General features: G+C 41.8%; 1 protein-coding gene across 3 annotated transcripts in view; it reads left to right on the top strand.

The window, feature by feature from the left end:
• The first annotated feature begins 450 nt into the window (after positions 1–450).
• pvalb6 (parvalbumin 6) overlaps positions 451–19,997 on the top strand; it is a 41,148-nt gene continuing 21,601 nt past the window's right edge. For 2 of the 3 annotated variants that reach the window (XM_067570456.1, XM_067570455.1), the window contains exon 1: positions 451–740. The gene's annotated coding sequence lies outside the window, so the exon portion shown is untranslated. The remainder of the gene's footprint in view (positions 741–19,997) is intronic. The other variant, XM_067570454.1, reaches the window with a different exon arrangement.

Here is a 19,997-nt window from a genome sequence, read left to right as displayed (position 1 = left end):
CAGGGACCGGCCATGTGTGACGGCTTGACATGAATTGTACTTCTATTTTTTGGGAGCTGTAAAAGGTTACACTTGTAATGGAGTAAAGTAGGAGCTGTGTTCTGAAGTCTCATGGTTATTTTCTTCAAAGATTACAGCATGATCGTACCTGCTTCTATGTTTTCTTTCATGTTCTTACTTGCACTCCATCTCTCTCTCCACCTCTCCTCCACCTTCACCACTTCTCTCCATCTGCCCTTCACTCTTTCATCACTTCGGTCTTACCCTTTTCTCCTCTTTCTTCGCTGTCTCCGCATCCATCCTCTTCCCTCCTCCCTCCTCTCTCCAACTTTCCTCTCCCTCTATTCCCTGCAATCCCTCCTCCTCCTCTCAAACATCACACAATCCCCTCCTATCCCAATCCAGCGCACCCTCTCTCTCTCCCTCCCTCTGCCTTTATCTCTCCCTCCCTCTCTCTTTCTCTCCTTCATCTCACCTCCAGCCAGCCTGAGCACCCTCCTCCTCCTCCTCTTGGATCGCGCAGCCGTCCGTTCTTGTCCACTTTCTCTTTCTCTCTCTTCATACCTCTCACTCTCTCTGCTGTCTCTCACTGTCTTTGCTTCTCTCATCTTTTATCTCTTTCTCTCTCTTCCTTCTCTGTCTGCCCTCCACTTTGGCTGCCAGAAGCTCACAGGCTCGCTGCTCTTCCTTCAACCACTGAGGTTTCAGAAGCACACGGGACGAAGACTCTATCAGTGGAGGTAAGTGTCTGTGTGTGTGTGTTGGTGGTGGTCATTAACCTTACTTGCACAGGCTGCTGCTTTAGGAGGCAGATGGGATGACTGGTGTGAAGAAGAGAAAGAGAAGGAATGACAGACCAAAAAAAATGTATAGGTGAATCAAGCTGTTCTGCAGTATTTGGAAAAGTGACATGACCGGACAGTGAAAAAGAGGCAAACAGCTGTATTGTATACGATGATGATGATGATGATGGTGATAAGTGAAAAGTGAAAAAGAAAGGCTATTTTTGATGCATCATAATTGACTGCTGCATTAAAAAAAAGAATCTGAGAGAGTAAAATATGAGGGAAAGAGAAGCAAAAATGGAAATGAGGCCATAAGAAAAAAACAAACATCAAAAATGAACTAGAGAGCAGCCAACAGAGAGCGAGAGAAATATTTCAGGTGAAGGAGGGAAAAAAAATGAGAAGAAGAGAGAATGGGATGCTGATGTTTCCCCGGTGTAGCGGCTGCATGCCTACAAACGCAGCGGTGCCTGCCTCCTCCTCTCCCGTAAAAAATCCCATTCACAAACAGGACCTGAAAACAGGCGATGGTGATTGGTTCCCTGAGCGCTGTGTGTCTGCCTGTGCTTCATTGAGTGTGTGTATGTGTGTGTGAGATGGAGCAAGAGAGGGAGAGGGAGGAGGGGCAGAAAACCCATTACATTCCTGTGCGGGTGATGCTGAGGCTTTGGAGCAGAAGCTTGAATGAAACTGCAGGGTGTGCACTTGTACATACACACTATCTATATTACACAGCCCACACTATACAAAAATGTAGAGACAATGAATGATGTATATTGGCACTTTTTTTTTTCCCATTTTTTTCAACGTCACAAATGACAGACAGATGAGGGGACAGACTGGAGCATGAGCGGTGATTTTGCACCAGCCTTAAACTCATTTTTTCCCCCTAAACTCTTTCTCCCTGATTGCGTCATTCAATGCTGTACCAGACTGTCATCCCTCTCCCTGCCACCGCCACTGTCACAATCTCGCAACCACTGCCAACCCTCCAAGATTAACAGCTGTCCAAACAGCGATGCTCTCCTGCCTCGCTAGGGCTGGCCAATTAGATAGTGACATTTGTTTGGGGAGGGGGGCAAAGGGGAAGATGGCTGTTGGTGCGTTGGACCTGAAGGGCAGGGAGGTGGTGAAGAGGAGAGAAACTTTAGATACCTGCTCAGGTGGCAAAGCAAAGAGAGAGACAGAAAGAGAAAGATTAGAATGAGATTTGATAGGAAATTTAGAAATAATTCCACAGTTTATGCGTCATGGCAGCAAATGTCACCTTTGGTTGCAAATGTACATATCAGGAGCTGCAAGAGGAGCTTCTTCTGTCGACCTCGATGTGTGCCCTTATTAGTGGGCTTTGTAGGTCAGAGATATAGCTTGGAGCTAATCTGTTCAATGCCGTATAAGTGATTGATAGGGTTTTATAGATGTGAATTTTCTGGAAGCAATGAGAATTCAATGATAGGTTTCTAAAATTGAAGTTATGTGTTCTCTTCACATAGCTCCAGTTAAGAGCCATACAGCTGCATTTTTGACCATCTGAAGACGATTTAGTGCTGTTTTTTTTTTTTTACTGAGTGCTGAATATAGATTTAGAGCCTCTCTTGGTTGTCAAAGTTAAGGTTTGAATTAAAAGTTACACCCATATTTCTGACCAATAATTTGGTGTTGGTTGACATCAAGCCAGGTTTTCCATTAATTGAGACTGTCAGGCTGTGTGGGGCAAATAGCTGGAGAAAATTACAAGAAATACAACATTTAATACCCTCAAAGCAGTCCTTTAGGGCTAATCAAACTAAAAGAATCAGTAGGGTGGACAGAAAGATATAATCGTGCATCATCTGCATAAAAATTAAAGCACGTAAATAGAGAGAAGAATAGGGCCCAGGATCAACCCCTGAGGTACACCACATGTAAGTTGTGTAAACGAGACAATTAAACTACCAAATTTCCCACCACATTTCATAGAACAGGCAAAGATTAAATCAGCTTGACCTCAGAGGGAAGCACATAATTAGTCATTATTATTTAAAAAAAACAACTTGATCCTCTTTTTAGTTAAATGAAAAGCAGAATACTATACAATACACACAGCCTTGACCATAACTATCCACACACCATTCTTCCCTCCAGCCCTTGTGCTATCCCTCTCCATTTTTAAACTCACACATCATACCTCCTCATAAGCTTTATCACCACTTCCCCATTAGATATAAAAGTCAGGTGTGATGCATGGAAGCATACTTTCTCCTGATTTCATGGGAATTCAGTGATACCCAGGTGTGATATAACGCTCCTCGGGGAGGAGACCACACAATGTGGCTACGGAAGGTGTGTGTGTGTGTGAGAGAATGGTTATGGGTGTCAGTGTATGAGACGAGGCAAGGAAGGCAAATAGAGGGACAGAAAAGTGGAAATGTGGACAAGTGTGTGTGTGACAGAGACAGAGAGAGGAAAAAAAGAAAGAGATACAGTAGGTGTGTCGGTTAGGGAAGTGTGGAGAAGCATTAAAGGAGAAATTTAGGACTTGTGTCAGTGGTATTGGGACAGGTGAACTGGGAAAAGTACCATAACAGCCAGACTGGGGGTTCAGTGAGAGTGTGTGTTCCTGTGTGTGTACAGTATATTAACAATATGTGAGCAAGGTGATCAAATTAAGCGCTCTGATTGACTGCAGGGAGCTCTAAGTCCTGCTAAATACTGGTTTGGGGTGGCTCTTGTGGCCTGTCAGTCAAAATAAAAGAAAATGTGTATCCCTTAGTGTGTTTCCATATTAGTCCCTGTCACAGTTCATGTGAAAAAACACACATCTCCACATGAACATTGTCACAACAAATTGAGAAATGGGGATGGGGAATTACATTGCATTTTATGTTGTAAGAAGAAGAAAATCCTGGATTTCCGCTGCTGTATTGTTGTTTCATCTGAGAGGCTCCTGTAATCTGTTCTCCCCTGACATTACATGTAAGGGTTATCAACTGTTCGCTTGTGTATATCGCCACCTACAGTATGGCTCCTGATTTAGCTTCCTATGAGGTGAATGATCCAGACAAGGTGTGCTTTTAAAGAATGTGCAAAAAGTGTGACTTAGACCTTACAATTAGTGATCATCATTACCAGTGCATGCAAATACAGTATCCACCCTGATTTTACTACAAATTCAAAATTAGTCTAAAACTGTGAAATTGCTTAAAATATCAGATGTGAGTTGACTTTTAATTGTGCTACAGATTGAATTCCTGACACTTTTCGTGACAAGACTAATGCAACAAAATGCACAAAGCAGGGACACATACAGACAGAAGTAGCTAAGTAGATTTACTCAAGTAGTGTACTTACAGTACGTAAATATAATTTTGAGGTATTGGTACTTTCCCTCAGTATTTCCATTGTATGATAATTTACACTTCTAATCCACTAATTTCAGATGGCAATTGCATTAATTTCATAGATATAGTTATAAAACTATGATAAAATTTTAAATTTTAGATGTCAATGAGTTGTAAGCAGCTCCACCAAATATTGATTTCCCCTCTAAACTTCTGGCTATGGCTTTACTTAAACACTGTTTGAGGCCCGAAAAGGTAAAACTACCCAATATTTTAGAAAAAAGGAATAATCATCTCAATACCCTTCAGATTTATCTTGTAAACCTTTGTAGGGTGTTTGAATGCATAACTTTTACTTGTAACGAAATATTTCTAAACACTTCACATATACAAATGTATTAATTATATGTCACTACCCTGGCTGCACTGTGCAGACCTGCAGAACAAAAGTGAAACACGATGAAAAAAGCTTCATTAGTGGTTGAGGTGATGATTGTGTGTGGGCATCGATGCGTGTGTGTATATACAGTATGTTTGTGTGTATTGCTGGAGAGCCTATCCTTTGTCCTACATTGCCAGTTGCCCTCTGGTTGTTTTATTTTCTCTCCTCTGCTGTTCAATGTTCTGTGGAGACATGACTGTGAATGTGAGTGAGTAGGATGGAAACATGCCGATGGGTGGGCTGGATAGGGAAATGTCATTTTACTGGGAAAGAGGGGCAATTGTTTGTGTGGGCTTGTGATAGTAGGTGAGAGAGTGTCAGGAAGGGGTCGGTTAATTGTGAGTAGCGAGGGAGTAGCACGGTGCTTATGTGGGCAAACATCAATGTAAAAAGATGCACCCTGGGAAATAGGAAAATGAATAGAAAAGAAAGAAAGGAAAATCAAAGCATTTCTCTTGATCATTCCTCTTGACCTTCATTTTTAAAATACTCCCCCCCCCCCCCCCCCCCCCCCCCCATTGCTCTCCTTGTGTTCCTTCCTATTCTTCTTTCCTCTTTTTCACTATTGTTTAAATCTCTTATCAGCGTTCATCTTCTTCTCCCATTTCTTCATGTCCTCCACCACCTGTGAGCTGATATATAACTGCATGATAAGATGTGAGTGCTGAGCATATGGTCACCTCACCACCGAGGTTTCACCACCACTTAAGAGGTTGTCTGGATAATTAAAACACTGTTCCCAGCTACGGAATGGAGGTCGCTCTGAGAGAATTTGCATTTGCGCTGATTTTGTCATGAAAAGCACAATTAACCCAGTGTTCAGGGCCCTTGTTAAAAGCCATTAATTAAAACACAGATTCTGATAAAAGAGAATGAAGAAAAAGACATCACATGTTTTCGCTGAGGTGACAGGTTTGAGCAAGGAAGGGAAACTGAGGGTTTTGCTGGCTATCAGATAAGATTTACATTATTCAACATACAGACACACAAACTGGTGCAGTGCAGGTCAAAAATGACATGCACTTTCCACCTCTCCAACCCTCCCACCAACCACACAATCACATTGCCAAAACATAAATATATTGAAATTGCCCCTGATATCATGATGGGCCCAGACAGAAGGCTGTGATTGGCAGACATGCTCTCTGGAGCCATCACTGGTGAGTCTTCAATTGCCAAGGTCAAGGACAGATGTTGTGCAAGGCAGATGGCATCTGGAGAGAGCTTGATGAGCTCACTGATATGCAGGATGATCAGAAAAAAACGTGCCTGACGCTCTCATTTTGGGGCTTATTATCACACGTGTCTGGAACATTGTGTGCAGATGTTTGCATGTGTGTGAATGGCATTGGCGCTGGAAATGAGCCACCTGCTAAGAAGGAATTATGAGCGTGAAGTGAACAGCATCTATTGGAACATCAGCTGTTGTGGTTTGGTTAATATTTACATAAGTGATGAGCTTGTAGCGGTGCATAGTGTTCTGCCGGACAGTGCTCAGCTGGACTTTGTGAGTTCATGTAAAGGTGTTGCCCACGATCACAATGAGTGGAAAGGTCTCAGGTGTTATGCTGCCATTTGATTGCATTACTTTAAATTGTCTTTGGTTTAAAGATGTCCTGTGTTATAGCTCATTTATGCTTCCTCTGTGCTTTATCACTGCAGCTTATCTCAATTTCTTTCTATCCTTCTCTCTCATGCTGCATATTTGAGGCAAGGCCAAAGAATAACTTACCATTTTTTCAAGTGCTCTTCAAGCAAATCACTTTTCCTCCTTGAGGGAGTACTTAGGTCCAAAGGTTGTTTGAGCTATTTGAAGAATTAAATGTGTTTCTGAGGACAGCGGCGACACAAGTGTGAGTATTTTTACCAAGGTCCAAAAGTCGATACTAACTTTAGACTGACACAGAGGTCAGCGCAGCAGAAAAGGTGTCAGCCCGCTTCCAATTAGAGAACCCATGACCTCTTAAATGAGATCATTAACGAACCCATGGTCAGGAGGGAGAGAGAGCGAGTGAAAATGGATTGAGACATTTCTTATTTTAGAGCTTGGTCTTTTTTTTTTTTTAGAAAGAAAAATTAAATAGGATGATGATGTGACCTATTTTGTCAAAGCCACTTAAAGCCTCCACCTTTTGGGAACAAAGTCTTATATATAGATTTGCACCTTTTTAAAGCAATGCCCTAAGGTTAAATGTTCACTCGGTCAACAAAAGCAGTTCTGTCCCATGTTTGGTTTCTGTCCCTCTGCACTGCGGAATTATACAATATCTGCTCTTTCATTGGTGCTTTCATTGAACTTTAAAGTAGTTATCAGTTGATTTTTAATATTAATGCTCCATCAAAGTTAAAGACAAGAAAAGACAGAGCTAATACAGACACACAACTCACATAAAATATGATCCTCATTCAAAAAAACCAACCCATCATTTATATAAACTGCATACTTTGTCTAGGGGCTACAACAGTAAAGGGATATATGAATATTACCAAACTTATCAGCACTTTATCATTACATATACTGCTAATTTGCCACTTGATTTGAACAGGAGCAACAGCATAAGATGAGTTTAATAGTCTTAAGGTCAACAATCCTTAAAAGAAGGTCAAAATATCTTTTGGGTTTTTAAAATTAAATGAAGTTCAAATCCAAAAAGGAATGGAGCATCAATTTTAGTACTTTACCTGTTACCTGCTCTCAAATGTCCGACATCTAATGTTTTCAAAGTAATAAAGTGAAAAGTTCTTGGCTCCCAGTGCAACAGAAAAGAGCAGTGCTCTAGCACTGAAAAGCACAGTTATCTTGAAACAGCTCAAGATAATGTGGAGCAACGCACTGTTAATGGTCAGATGGAATTGCATTAGCCTATCAACTCATGAAGTGACCGACAGCTCATTTCAATAGCAGAGATTAGGCTTGATGAGCCGAGGCTGAGGCCTTGCAAAGCAGCATTCGTTGTGAACAATATCCATCAATCCCCCTTGAATGTCAGATCCCAGGCCACATCCCGCCTCTGAGGAAAAAAGGCCGGGATAGCTGCAGGGAAGTTTTCCTTCCATTTATCGCTTCCTCCTCTTACTGTACTCCCCTTTCAACTGACCTTCATTTCTAATTCCCTGACTCTACATTTCATTTAATCTGTAATCCTTATCCCATCATCCATCCTCTCTCTCCTCTACCTCCATCTCTATTATCGCCTGCTTTACTAGCCTACTCTGTTCTTTACTCAACCATTCCCAACTGAAATTTCAACGCTAGTCTGATTCATTAAAGCCAGAGCCTGCTGGGCCCACATATTACCTGAACCTGAAGATTTAACATCAAAACTTCCCCTGTCCCTTCTCTCTCTCTCTCTCTCTCTCTCTCTCTCTCTCTCTCTCTCTCTCTCTCTCTCTCTCTGTCCTTCTGGTTCTCTCTCTTGTGCACACAATTGCTGACAGGTGGACTGGTCTAAAGGTGCCTTCAGACTGCGCTCAAGAGATTTAAAGGTGGCATGATTCAAAGTCTATGGAAAGATATGAATGGATGCAAAAGCATCACAAATTGAGGCCAGCAGGTTGAACAAGTTATAAATTGAGCAATAGATTTACAGATACACCATGTCATAAACAGAGAAAGGCAACATGGAAAAGGACAGTCCAAGGCAAAATAACAGAAAAAACTGAATGTCACGGTAAGTTTCATACAAACACAAATATGTTTGACATAACTTTTTTATATCTTTAACTTTAAATCAAATGTTCCTTCATGAATCATTGGAATTTTGCATGATATATTTAATATATTTTGATACCTGCCTGAAATCAAAATAAAGTGTTGATTCTCAACATGCATTAGTGATAACGGACCTGTCAAAAGGTCTGTGGTACCTCCATCTCACAGATAAATATGGAGCACTAAAGGCTGGGGTATGTGCCATCCAATGACATCTAAAAGTTTAAACAGAAAAGGGTTTATAGCTTTTCCAAACACAGTCAAAAGTGGGGCGAAAAGATTCATATTCTAAACCTGAACTTATAAAAGAAAATGGTTTGAAAATATATCTAACTTTTATAATATTTCTCTGCAGGTTTTATTTTGGAGGGGAAATGCGCCAAAATGCATAAGCAACAAAACAAATTTCCAAGCTTTAAATACTGTGATGTTTTCATTCAGAATTCATATCAGTGATCAGAGCCAGCAGGATAAACAAAAGCAGTCTCAGAAGCAATCCTCAGTGACAATGTTTATCCCATATTGCGCTCTGTCATGAGACCCACTTCAGTGTCATATTCAATCTGGCGACGCCAGGCTGAGGTTATCATCAGTAAGAGGCATTAGGGTGGAAACAGATGATGCTTTGATGAGGCTATTTTCACATTCATATTGCACTGGTATGGAACAAAGACTCTTGCATCTGACATTTGTCAAGGGGGTTTGAGGGCGCATGTATGTGCATTTTTCTGTGCCTGCATAAATGGAGCATTATGTACTGTAATACACACTACCTTACATGTGCAAGCTGTATGCTGATGGGAGTGAATCATTTTTGGAGTTCACATGTGTCTTTATACATGTATATACCTACTTAGAAGTGTGTTCGGACTCTGTGTGTGTGTGTCTCTATTCACTGCTCTCCCGCAGCTATAACTCAGTTACACTGTCTCTGTCTTTTGTGACTTCATGAATGACTGCACATTTGTTTCCTTTATGTGAATGTACATATTCCGTCCTCAACCCTCTCCCTCCCGCCCATTTTCCTTCCTGCTCTCTTTCTCCTGCTTTATAAGAAGGCTGGCCCCGGCATATAGGCCCGAGGCATGTCCTGAGCACCAGAGTGTGCACCGAGGGTCAGAGTGAACATGAGACGCTAAGAGGGAGAGTGTGTGTCTTTGTGTATGAGCAGTCAAGAGTGTGCTACTACCGCTGTAACTGTTATAGTTTTCTGCTGCAAGGTCAATGCTGCAAGCCTCCCCAAACCCTCCACCCCACCCCATCTCTCTCTTTCTTTCTCTCGCTCAGCACTGCAGGAGCTGCTGTCAGTGACAAGAGGGTGTCAGCTGCTGCTGCTGACCAGGCATCACTGCTGGGGTTAGGGATAGGGCAACACACACATACTGGCACAAATTGGCATCTACTTGCACTCTTGCATGGGTGAGAATCGCTCATTCATGTGAATACAGATTCACATGCGCATACATCATGCCACCAGCACTGTAAATCTAAAAAAAAAAAAAGAAAAGAAAAAGAAAAAAAGTGTATTAATGAACACTTGAGTTGTTATGTGTGGACAGCCATCCCACTTATTCTCCTACTCCGCTAAACACATCATTATCCAACTGTGAGCATACAAGAGTCTATATTTAGACGATCTTAAACAACCACCAGCAAACTCAAGTGCACTGCAGGCAAGTCATGTGTCAATATACAAATTACTCATGTAGTGATGCACAAAAGTAGAAAGAAGAATAATATTCTCTGAGATCTAAGCAGCACAAGTGAGAACTCTGCCTGAGAGTGAAATATGAATCTTTACAATGATATAACACTGTTTTGTAGTGTACTACGTTCTCTCACATGACTGTATTTTGGTGTTTGCTGTGCTTGTTATTTTCATTCAAACGATTGCTGATTCAATCTCCTTAAGAAGAAACAAATCTGCTAACAATGTAGGCGAATGCCCTCAGACACCCGCATTTATGTCCAATGAATTTAACCACTCCTCAAACTGTGACTTTAATAACCCCTCCTCTCCTTGCTGCCTCTTTTCTCTCCCCGCTCCTCGTTCCCCCTCTCCTCTCACATCACAGACGTGGTGCAGAATACAAATCGTGTTTTCCTTTCTTTATTTGGGTAGCCTATAATGCTGTAGGCCAGAGGAGAATGGGAGACGAGAGTGAATGCGTCCCGCCAAAAAGAAAAGGGAGGCAACAATAGAGTGGTAAAGAAGCTCTACAGACAAAAAGACGAGAGGACAATGAGACGTAGAAATAGAGACGCACCGCAAGACAGAGAATATGTGGAGATGAATGGAAGATGCATGAATAGGAAGAGATAGGGAGAAAAGACACAAAGACAAAAGGTAAAATGTTAATAAAAAAGGATACTTGAATTATATTCCATGAAGGATGGGCAGGTGGATAGTTTTCAAAGATGCGGTTCGTTGTGTACTTTCTCCTCGACAGTGGTTGTTAAGAGCTGACAGGCGAACCAAAGACAACGGGCCAAAAGTGGCTGAAAGCTGCATTGTGGTGCAGATGGTGGTGTTGATTCTCAGTGGGATCGACAGCGCGAGTGACCCTTTCACATTACAGGGAGTCATCTGATTCAATGTTCAGATCACAAATATTGATCAATGGAGCTTTGACTTTTCCCTGTAAGATAATAAGACACATCAGGTACTGCCTGTTTCCCTGAGTCTGCTCTCATCAGTACATCAGTTGTGGTTGTTGATTTAGAATGAAGGGCAACGAGAAGTGGTGCCCAGTGACAAAGTCAAACTAACTCTAGGAGATAGCTGCAGTAAAGTTTTACTATTCTCTATGAATCTTAATGACTTTGGTGCCACCATAAGTTAGATATTTTTGGACAGAACTCCCCATGCACAGCCAGTATATTCAGACAGGTGCTGGTCGGTCGCAGGAACATATAAGGTGAAAATCAAAATTAACCACCGCACACTGTAATGACTTTACTGTGACTTTATTAAGAGCGTACAACGCGTTTCGCCTGTAGCTTCTTCAGAACATGGACTTCAGGAGCGAACCTGAAGAAGCTACAGGCGAAACGCGTTGTACGCTCTTAATAAAGTCACAGTAAAGTCATTACAGTGTGCAGTGGCTAATTTTGATTTTCACCTTAGATATTTTTGGGTTTTGGTGAAATATCTTGACAATTATTGCACGGATTGCCATGATACAGATACAGATATCCATGGAGCCCATATGACTCCTAATCACTTTGGTGATCCGCTAAATTTTCCTCTAGCACCACTACCAGGTCAAAGTTTTCACATATCCAGCAAAATATCTCAACATCCATGAGATGGACTGGCACAATATGATGAATCCTATTGACTTTAGTGGTCCTCACTTTTCCTCTTCCACCACCATGAGGTTCACATTTGTGGTTTTGAGTGAAATGTCTCAACAACTATTGGAAGGATTTTCATGGAATTTTGTACAGATATTTATGTTTCCCTTAGGATGAATTGCAATAACTTTAACTTTTCATCTAGCGCCATCATCAAGCCAGAATTTTAATTCGTCCAATACTTTGGTTTGTGACCAAATACCTGCAAAACTCATGATATTCCCATCAATCTCACCCATACTTTGTCTTTCTTGCTAATTAGCAAATGTTAGCATTCTAACTCACTAAACTAAGATGGTGATCATAGTAAACAGTATACCTGCTAAACATCAGTACGTTAGCATTGTCATTGTTAACATGCTGACATTAGCATTGGCTGTTGACTCTTAGTCTTGCTTTTGAAGCACTCACAGATCAGACAGGCTGATAAATATGAGCAATTATATAAAATTACACCTGGGTACTTACCACAACCCACACCCACAACTAAGCTGTGAGTTAGCTGTTGAAATAATGTTGCACCTTAATGGGCAGCACTACTTAAGAGGAGTGAATGGGAAAGAATGAATAAGCAAGAAATTGTATTATTTGTCACCAAGGTCATAAAGCTTAAAATGACATTACTTGGTTATTACTTGATTATTTCAATACTTTTGAGTCCTACCTTTCACTGAAACAGGGACAAAACGTTAAAATGTTCAACTCTTTGGACTGTTGTAGCAAATAGCTGCCTTGAGAGTAGAGATGAGGAATTTAATATCACACATTACAAACTGTATTACAAGTGAACTGTATTAACATGTTCACAACAGAGGATTGCTAATTTGACTTGTCACTGATCTCCATAACAAGCCAAACTCTTGATCTAAAAATTTGTGTGACAGTGATTTTAAGCAAATTCAACACTCAAATTTAACTTGAAGGAGCTTTTGAAAGTATAAATTGCGATTGTACTGGGAAGGTGGGTGTATGTACTGGGTGTAAAGCTCACCCCTCTTTCAGTTAGTCTTACAGGCCACTGAGGCATCATCATGACATGGTGAGTAGAAAGACTGCATGAGTAAGCATTTGTGTGAGAGCCTTTGAGCAAGATACAAAATTCTTGAGTAAAATGGGCTGTTCCCTCCTGACAAAAACAAGACCTGAGATGAACTCACAGTGTACAAATAACAGCTTACAAGTAACAGCTTACTTCATCAGTGATGAAGTAAGCTGTTTTACAGTTGGACGCTTAACTAGGCAAGGTCCTGTGCCCCTCACAGACAGTATGCAGTGAGTCAGACCTCAGAGTCCATCAACCCTTATTAAAATCAATAGAAACGGGCCTGTCTGCAACTCTCCCCATAGGATCCCTTTTTGTCCGCTGGATGGAAGGGTAAACACTGTCAATGCTTCACTCTGCGTGGGGCGGCTGGCAGAGAGCGAGACAGAGTGACAACATTAGCGGAAACAAAGTGGAACAGGGGAAAATGGAAGAGAGGGAGGGCAGGATCTGCGCCAAAAGGCTAGGGGTGTTTTTGGATTTTTGTGACTGTTAATGCCAACGCTGCATATTTTGTGTGTGTGTGTGTATGTACACCACCACCCTGAAGAGGTGTGTGTCTGTATGAGTAAGAAAGCATACACGTCTCTCGTGACACTCTGTGACCCCATTTACTCAGGGCTCAAACAATTTTTGTGTTGCATTACCCTGAGTGCCACACCAGTCCCCCTGTCACTACACACACACACGCACACACACACACACACACACACACACACACACTCTGTCTCTTTGTGACACCATCGATATCTGTCTCATCTGATTTAATGTTTTCCCTAAACAAAGCTCAGCCAAACTGGACTGCATCACTTTAAAGCAGCAGAGGAAAAAAATAGGCCCTTACATCACACTGCTGTGAGCCAGCCAGGCATGACGAAGACTGCAGTATTTTCAGCTGGGGAGACACAAACTCACACACACACGCACACTCTTTTAAGACACTACAGTAAACTAGTCACCCCCTCTCTAATGTCGCACCTTCAAGTTAAAGTAACAAGTAACAGTCTTTAGAAATTCTTCTGTAAAGCTTGTTCTCAGTGCAGTCGCAGTCAGGTGAAGGTCAAAGTTCCACTTTGATGCTTTTCCACTTTTTTAGTTTTTCCCATTACACGAATCCATCAGTGTCAGAGTAATTCAAACGCGTGTAGCATTTCATTTGTGTGATAATAGAATATTATATGTGTGATAGAGCAGCTCCAGTGCATGTGTGTGTGTGTGTGTGAGTGTGTGTGAGACAGATCTGCTTCCTGCTTGAAATGAACTTTGTAATACAGTATATGACAGTGCTTTGACTCTTCCAGTCAGTGCCTTATCCAGCAGTCATGATGTTCAGAAATGTGTGTGTACACTTATGAATGAGTATATTTTTGTGTGTGTGTGAGAGTACCTGTATGCACCTTCCTGATAGCCTGCTTCACTCCATTTGCAGCACCTGCTCTGTAAGAGTGTATGCATACAAAAGTGTAATAGTGGGTTTTTGTGAATATGTGTTCTGCTAGGAACCTGGCCTTCAGGTTAACTTGCGAGGCAGCTGGATTTGTGAGATCCCGGCATCATGAGATCACACAAGAATCCATCTTGTCAGGCTTCAAGTTATGCACTTGTGTCCGAACCTGTTTTGCAGTGCTGAGGAATAAAACAAGAGTAGAAGACAGCAAAAAAGATGAGGCAGTGCAGTAAAGAGACAGAGGAGGGGAGATCACTCTTGACTGACATGCAGCCTGCAGGATTTTGACACCAATCACAGCGAACACTTAGAAACTAGCATTTCATAGTCAAAGTCAAGGTCATGTATATTATTTAAGTATTCTGTTAGTGAAGCAAAGCACGAGTAACACTACAGAAGTGCAGCCTTTGCTGCCGTCACACCCCTGTTCTCTGCCTCATCTTTAATTTAAAAATCTGGAAAAATACTATTAACATGATGGTCACATCTGCTTTTTATTAAGCTTATTAGCAATTCAGTGGACCAGGTTAATATCTTATCAGCAGGGAAACAAAAGACAAGGTTGATGATTACACACACAGCAGTTTAGCAAATTGTGTAATTGTGTAAAGAGCATGTGTGTCTGTACATGACTGTTTCAAGAGCAGCGTATATGTCCTGCTGGTTTTGCCCAGTGTCATGAAAACAAATGTCTTTGGGTTTGAATGTGTGGTCTTTTTGTGTCATGTTCTACCTGTGTCTGAGTTTTTTCCAGGTGTTCAGGTTTCCTCCCACAGTCCAATAACATGCATTAGGGGCTCTAAATTGCTTTTAGGTGTGGGTGTTTGACTATAGCAACCTGTCCAGGATAACACACCTCCATCTAAAAGATTTACCTTCAGGATTTGCAGAGACTGACTTCCACCAACATGCAGCACATCACTCAGGCCTCCCCTGCTGCCCCAACAAGCAAAAGGGTTTAAGATGTATTTGGACATGTCAGTTGAAATAAATCGACCTCCATCGTTAAAACACATACAGGAGGTGAGAAAGTGCAACAAATTGTCCAGACACAGTATGATCTGTCCTGTGTCACTCGCTAAAAATCAGTGAGCCTTGTTATAGTTGTGATACTGAAGTTTTATTTATTTCCTTAGGTAGATCGTCATCACAGATTATTCATAGTGTCACTGGCTCCCATGATGATAGCAAGTGTTTTCTGAGGTGTCACAGTGTTCCCTGTAATAGTGAAGACAGTTTCGCAACCTTGTCTTTAGCTTGACCCACACAGTACATCCTAAACTCATTTCCTTTTCTGCTTGATGGAGCAATAGAAGAGGCCTGAGTGATGCGCTGCACATTGTTCACAGTAATTGAAGGGAAACCCTGCAGGTCATTTCTTAATGTTTCTATTTATTTGAAACATAGATTTATTACAGTAGTGTCCATTTCACCAGAAAAAAATCAAGTGCAACGGAAAAAGAGCCATCTTGCCTAGTTTTCAGGAATATAAAATGAGTCCTTGCAATGACAGCTGATGTGTTTGAGGTGGCAACTGGATAAATGAGCTATTTCATGTATTATGTCCTCATTGTTTTGCTGGGTCCCTCTGCAATACCAAATCTTTTATATAGTTTGCCTGATTAAAATTACTAACAATGGAGCCATTTTCATTTTGTGATAAATGATGAAACTGCATTAATCTGTCCCTCAAGTAAGGCTCACACAAATGCAAAAATACCAATAAGAAAAGTAATTAATTCAGAAAATTCTCCTCAGCAGTCACAAACGTTGCATTGATTTCTACCATGAAAGATTACTTCCATTCAGTGACTCCTATTCAGATACAGTGATTCTTATGTCTTCCCCAACAATTTATAATAGCCATTTTTACACCTCACTGAGCCTCCAGGCAAAATTATGATAGCGCAGTCTTGAAAACTATTGATGCTGCTGTCTATTTAATCGGCTAGATGAATTAATCCATTTGGAATGAGAAAAAGAGAAAGAAGAGGAGAGGACAGAGTAATGGCTTGGCAGAGGACCCAGTCGACGAGGCGATGGCATGAAATACACATTTGTCACATGGAGCCTCAAAAGGATTGGACTACGCTTGTTTGTGTGTGTATATTTATGTGAAATGTCATTATATATTAGTGTGTCTGTCTCCTTGTGTGTGCTAGCTATATATGAACGGAGTGTGTTTTTGCGAACCCATTTATTAGCCACAGAGTGATAACGCTATTGTCTGAAGCAGGTATTATAGAAAGCGGCCACAGCAGACGCTGACTGGCAAAACATGACAGATAGTTTTCCTGGAAGAAGAGGAAAGAAAAAAAAGGAGAGATGCCGGGTAGAGAAAGGTTGGTGCGCTGATCGGGGCCAGTGGCTGCTTGCTGTGTGTGTGTGTGTATGTGTGTGTGTGTGTGTGAGACATCCTGGTCCTCCTGTGGTCATCATTCAATGCATCACACCTGGAGTATAAGAGCCCGTCTGCTGCGGCCAAATGATCCTGCCAGAGGGGTGGAGGGACACAGGGATGGAGAGAGATAAAAGGAGAGAGGGAGGGAGTGGGGGAATCAAGGATTTAGGGGTGAGAGGATGGGGGATGCAAAATATGCCAGGAGAGGAGGATGATGAGATGAGACCGCATAGATGTGTGTTGCTAAGAGGGAATATGAAAGCGTAAAATTAATGGAAGGAGATGGGAAGAAGAAAGAGAGAGAGAGAGAGAGATAGGAAAGGACAGCCAAATGAGAGGCAGTAGATGGATGGAGAGGCACAGAGATAGATGAGAGTGTTAATTTGGGGTGCAGGGACACATTGTCTCTGCAGCTTCAAGCAGATGGAGAGGAGCCACATACCCAAATGAGGGAAATTGAATTAAAAAGAAAACAGAAAAAAAGTAAAAACCGAGAATGGAGCCAAACTGTCATCGAAATAGGAAAAACATGCAAGCAAAAACAGAGGAAGCAAATTGTGTTGCTATTTAGTCTTCAACATTTTCACTCTGCCTCCCAGTTTGGCTAAGATATCAGAGCACTTATTTGGATGCACTCTGTCATTACTCTGACATTAAATGGATAAAAGTTGGATCCAAGGACACACCTCCCTTCACCCACACCCTCCCCCAAACTCACTCACTCCTCACTCAAAGCACCTTTTAAATCATGTAGCTGGCAGAGACAGACTGGCGCAGTGTGCAATAAATCTGTAATATGGAGCCCATGAGGAGCCTTTGTAGAAAGTTGTTCTTTAGGTTACTACTTGACTCTGCTGATGGGACTTAACTTAGGAACTACAAGGAAATGCATTCAACATGTTTGTTAAGTCTTAAGGATACACATAATTACATTTTACATTACATTTTTGTCATATTGCAGACTTTGATACACAATCATACATGCTTTTAGACTCAAAAAGAACTACAAATTCTCAAGTGGCTGATAAGTGCAATAAGAAAGAGCACTAGATTTTTCTTTTTTTCCCTTCTTTTTATAAATTAGTAAGAAACAACTGGAAGTAGACAAGTGCATAAGAAGTATCATAAACAATGAAACATTTAATGTGAATGTAAGAACTTCACATGGTGCCTTGACGGGAACCGAAACAAGGTTGATATAAGGTTGAGTAATGGTAATGGTTAACAATGCTAACATCAACATGCTAACATGCTCACAATGCTAACATGCTGATGTTTAGCAGGTATAATGTGCACCATAATTGCCATCTTAGTCTAGCGTGTTAGCATGCTAACATTTGCTAATGAGCACTAAACACATAGTACAGTTGAGGACGATGGGAATGCCATTATTTCTGAAGGTATTTGGTCACAAACCGAACACCTGAACAAATAAAAAATCGATCTGATGTTGGCGCCAGATGAAAAGTTAGAGGATCACCAAAGTTATGACAATTCATTCTGAGGGGGACATTTGTATGTGTACCAAACTTCACGGCAATTGCAGTTTGGACCAAAGTGGTGGACCGACCAACCCTAGAGGTGTGCTGCTATAGTGTGGCTAAAATTACTTTAGAGTAAAACTGATCTCACCCTTGAAGGACAGACTGTGTTTTCATGAGTCATGAGTGTTTTGAATACAGATCACCAAAGTACAAGGAGTACAAAGAGTACAAAGATCTATTTACCCATTTGCCACCTCAATCACAGAACAAAAAGCTGACAAATCAGTGAAAAGGAACAAAAGTTCTCCCACTTTTCCTAAAATATATGCATACTGCACAGTCTTACACGCATACAGTACATTTGCATGTTTAGTTACATCTGCTTTATATGAAACATTCAGTAGCTACTTGAGATGCAAAGAGACACCTGCCCATCGAGGCATGGCAACTGATCTCATCTCATCTCACCTGAATAGCAAATGGCATGATGATGAATTGAAAGAAATGAGAAAACCATCATGAAATTGACAGCTGGCAGCGCCCAGATCAGTGAGAGAAAGAGACAGGCGTTCCTTCCAGAAAGAAAGAAAGACCTAACTTGCAGCCTGGCACAAGATGTTACCTTGTAACGAGAGGAGAAGGGAGGGCGAGAGGAGTGGAGATGGGATGCCATGGAAGAAAAGAAGATGAAGAGGAGAGGAGGGAGGGCAAAATGAGAAAAATCCACCAGAGGGGAGAGGTGATAGGAAAATGAGGGAAGGAAAAAAAAGACAAAAAAATTAATAGTTTCTCTGAGACAAAGGTCCAGCTACATGATTAAAAAAGAGTAAAAGATAATGTAAGAGGGCCATAAACAGTTTGGCCCCTCATTGATCTCATCAAACTCATCACAGCAGAGTCAGCACCACTCATGTGAACACGTGCCTGTTATCATTTCCTCTCTCACCCCACCCCTCCTCCCTCTGTCTCATCTCTCCCGTCTCCTCTCTCCAGCATCACATGTCTCTCCTAATTACTCCCCCTGTCTGTCTCCTTGTCTCCCTCCCCGCTCCACCTTCCCCCACCTCCCTGCTCCTCTCCTCACCTGCCTCACCTGTCACCTCCGATTCCAGGTCAGGACGTTTTATTGGCAGGCCCGGTTCAACCACTACTACAACTGAGTCCACTGCGAGCGTGTGTGTGTGTCTGTCTCTGCGGGCTTGCGCGATGTGATTTGAGAGCAGAGGGGAAAGAGGGGAAAAATGTGTGTGATCTGATGTGTGACCTGTGTCCTAACTCCTGGCAGCTTCTATTAATGTTGCCAAGCATCCAGGGAAGACGGGCATAGCGTTATTGAATGAATGATAAACTGAAGCCATGGGGGACGAGTGGATCAGAGGAAATCACTCTTTCTCAAACACACCTCCTTCTGCTCCTCTCTCTCCTCTTCCTGTCATTCACTCCCTTTGTATTCCCCTCTCTCTCGCTCTGTCTTCCACCTTATCAGCTCTATATTCACCTCATCTGTTTGTTCTGCGAGATGACAGAAGTGAAAAATCTTTGGAGTACTGTGCAGTATGTAGGAAGAACTGTACACCCTGCAGGTCTCTGTGTGCTACACACACACACACACACACACACGCGCGCATGCACACACATAGAAAACTGTAAATGCTGACATGTGGTAGTGAAGTGTGTAAGTTTTGCAGACTGGTAACTCCACTGGGTGCAGCAGCTACCCTTCAGGTGGTAACAACAAAGGTCAAAGTATTGATCATTATTCCCCTTCGTGAGCTCTGTGAGGTTCTTTCTTCCATTCTTTCTTTCTAACGCGCGCACACACACACACACACACACACACACACACACACACATACAAAGCTTGACGGTCAGGGGAAGAACAGGAGTGTGATGTTATGGAATAACTCCTACATTATCGTTGCACTTTAGGCTATACAATAACAGATTCCAATACTGGTTCACTGTTCAGCCTACACATGAAAGTACACACACATGCAGGCATGACTC

The sequence above is a fragment of the Thunnus thynnus genome, chromosome 17, assembly GCF_963924715.1.
Source record: "Thunnus thynnus chromosome 17, fThuThy2.1, whole genome shotgun sequence".
NCBI classification, from domain to species: Eukaryota; Metazoa; Chordata; class Actinopteri; order Scombriformes; family Scombridae; genus Thunnus; species Thunnus thynnus.
The sequence above is the reverse complement of the archived record's forward strand: the minus strand, read 5'-3'. Positions and strand labels throughout refer to the sequence as shown.